Raw genomic sequence first — 3,246 nt, forward strand, 5'->3', positions numbered from 1 at the left:
ATAGCTTTCTCCAGGGTCAAGTCCGAACCCTCACCAATGCATTTTTCACGTACCTTGTGATCCCGGGTACCGAACACGATGGCGTCTCGAATCATATCGTCCTGATCCTTATATCCGCATTCTTTCACTAAAAGTCTGAGATCTGTCAGAAATTTTTCAAACGTTTCTCCCTCCTTTTGTGTCCTACTGAGGAACTTGTATCTCGAATAAACACGATTCGACTTCGGTTTCACGTGGTTTTCAAATTTCTCCTTTATCAGGTCCAGTCCAAAGACTATTTCTACCTACGTAGCTATTAATAGCTACCTAGGTATTTAAAGCTACTTCAGGTAGCTATTTTTACCTACTTTTTGCTTTACACGCTTTTCATGGTAAAACGCGGGAACGGCGCAACATGGTGAGTACAGAATTTCTTGATATAGTTTCATTGAAGATGACAACGGTAAAAACAATGGCTTAAAATGATGACTTTATCCATGCGAGTGAAATGAAGCACCTTGTTTCGTATTGGATCTACCAACTGCACACGTTAAAACGAACACTGGTTAACATAACACCACATTTACTCATATTTTCCATGCAAATGTTTCTGTACATACCTCAGAGCATGTTTTCTTCGACTTGAAACCGGATATCCTTTAGTGAATTTAACTCTCTGATCCGGAATCGGTCGGATCATCACCTTTGACGCTAAAATCTATGGAAGAATGCCAATGTCATAAAAACAATTTCAGATAGAATACAACATGTCAAACAGAAATAAAAATAGAACTTGTTACATAACAATTTGTTCAAAATATATGAAAAGTAAATGTCACTGTAATACAGAATAACCATGATAACGCTAGCAATAATCATAGACCTAGTTGGGAAGGGAATTGTAAAACGAGGGGGGGGGGTGCTATTGTATAAGAAGAATGACGTTTAATTGTATTTATTTTACACTCTTTCGTTTAAAACAGGAAAGTCAAAGGTATATTGTTAAAAAAAAAGGTGGATATAATCCTGGTAAAAATGTTGCCGGCCAGACAAAGAGGGGTAAGCCCCCAACTGGTCCCCAGGGACAGAAATACGAAGAGGACGGCAAGAAAAGGAAGCAAGTTTTATACCAAAGAAAACACACTCTTTTTAAAAAAGTATGAACTAAATATTAAATATTTTATTAGTAATTGTGTATACCTTCTTCATCTGATTTTATACATTCAGCATCCTCCAGATGTTCAGTCACTTGATATACATCTTTATAAAAGCTGATGAGAAGCGACTTCTTCTCGTTTTTCACAGCCTTCCATTTCTTGTTATATTCTTCACCTGCAAAAAGGAAATGCTGTGCAATACATATATACATGCATAAAAAGAAAAATTTGATTTTAATAGTTAAGACATTTGCTACCATGCAACAGAGAAATTAATGCAGGGCATTCGGGGAGAGGTTTTGACAATTGCTAGCGTACTGAAAAGCTGTAAATTTTATTTCTATGATTTTTTTTCCAACTTGAAAAACAATAAATCTACTAGTATACAATTTTCAATAACTTTATGCAATACTCTTTAGAAATCGGGGTGGGGCGGGGGATGTGAATGAGCCTTAAATTTCATGTTATTTATACCAACAAAATATGGTTTTACAGTCTTTTTTATAAATTGCAAAATAAAAAAATATATAAACATATACCTAGATCCAAGTCTTCTTTGAGAAGTGTGTTAATAAGAGTTTGAACCATTTCTATAATTTGTAGCTTTGTTTTATTTTCGATGGCGTTGTAATTTTTCCTGTCAGTAGGTAGGATGAAGATGGGTTCTAAACTTCTGGAATTCATGCTGTTGTTTGAAAGCTGTTCTGTAAGGAATTTATTTCGGTTTGTTTTGCATTTAAGTGAAAAATTAATAAGATCGGTGTCTAGAATTCTGTTGTCAAGAGTAGTGTGATTTCGGGGTTGTGCGGGAGAAAGTAGATATTCAGATTCCCGTAACTTTACTCTCCATTGTGTGATTTCATTCAATAACTCTGTATGGTACACCTCGTTTGCATCTTCCTTTATGCAAAAGGCAGTGTTCAAATTTTTCCGGATCTGCATAAAATTAAAAAAGTGTAAATCTATGATGCGAACACATGCATATATATAGAGGGTTAAAAATTTAATGTTTTTCGAGAAGGGTTGGAGTCAGGTTACAGGGAATATTCTTTTTTTTTCAAGATAAAAATATATTTATTTACACATTTCTCAAAAGTAACAAAAATTATTCCACTTTGGGTCGAGTCGGGTGGGGGTAGGAGAAGACATTTTCCTAAGTCAAATGTCCCCAGAAATATTACTCAAAAGTTGTAATGGGGTTCCCTGTTTCAAGCGGAGTATGAAAAGGTGTATTACAAGATCGAGTTACCTCAGTCTAATTAAAATTAGATCCTTTGCGCATCTGTAATTTGTTATGTCGTTGTACATCGACTATCAGAAATTCGGAGCGTAATAAAAATTATTTTAATCTGATAGAAGTGATTTAAAATGAAAATAATTTAGTTACATGTATTTTTTCAAGGCAGAAGAGTTGTATACAACAACAAAGGCTGATGTGCTTGTCCTTGTGCGCACCGAGTCGGGGCGCCTGTTTCATATTAACACACCACATTTTGATGAGGTATATATGCTTATTTAAAGCAATCAATTAATAATTTTTAGTGTATTGTTTTTATACATTGCATAAAAACTTATGATCATAGAATAAAACATCTTCAATATTTTAATTGTAGACATTTCAGCAAATTCAGACATTCCTCTCTAAGCCTGCACACACTACCCCCTCAGCTCCTCCCACTTCCACACAACCTCGCCCTACTATTTCCCTCCATTCTTCCTCTTACTCCAACAACCCACTTCCTTCTACCCCCTCAGCTCCTCCCACTTCCACACAACCTCGCCCTACTATTTCCATCCATTCTTCCTCTTACTCCAACAACCCACTTCCTTCTACCCCCTCAGCTCCTCCCACTTCCACACAACCTCGCCCTACTATTTCCATCCATTCTTCCTCTTCACCCAATCCACTTCCTTCTACTTCCTTAAACATGCCTTCTACTTCCTCACAGCCATACTCTAACATTGAGTCTGAGGTTGCACCAAGAATTGCCCTATTTCCATCCCCACAGGCACGACGTAAACCTGCTCACCCCCTTGGAGGGAAAAGGAAAAATGGAAATGAAGAAGAGGTCCCAAGGAAGAAATTTAAAAATTCCTTCACGCAGACAGA

General features: G+C 36.6%; 1 long non-coding RNA gene across 1 annotated transcript; it reads left to right on the plus strand.

Annotated features, from left to right (window-relative positions):
• Nucleotides 1–1,067: 1,067 nt before the first annotated feature.
• On the plus strand, nt 1,068–2,912 carry LOC134239876 (uncharacterized). The gene is made up of 3 exons (XR_009986314.1): nt 1,068–1,136; nt 2,539–2,637; nt 2,750–2,912. It is a non-coding gene; the product is annotated as an uncharacterized LOC134239876 (long non-coding RNA).
• Nucleotides 2,913–3,246: the final 334 nt, after the last annotated feature.

Source organism: Saccostrea cucullata, unplaced genomic scaffold, assembly GCF_032062105.1.
Source record: "Saccostrea cucullata isolate Sc308-1 unplaced genomic scaffold, CSIRO_AGI_Scuc_v1 ctg17515, whole genome shotgun sequence".
Taxonomy (NCBI): Eukaryota; Metazoa; Mollusca; class Bivalvia; order Ostreida; family Ostreidae; genus Saccostrea; species Saccostrea cuccullata.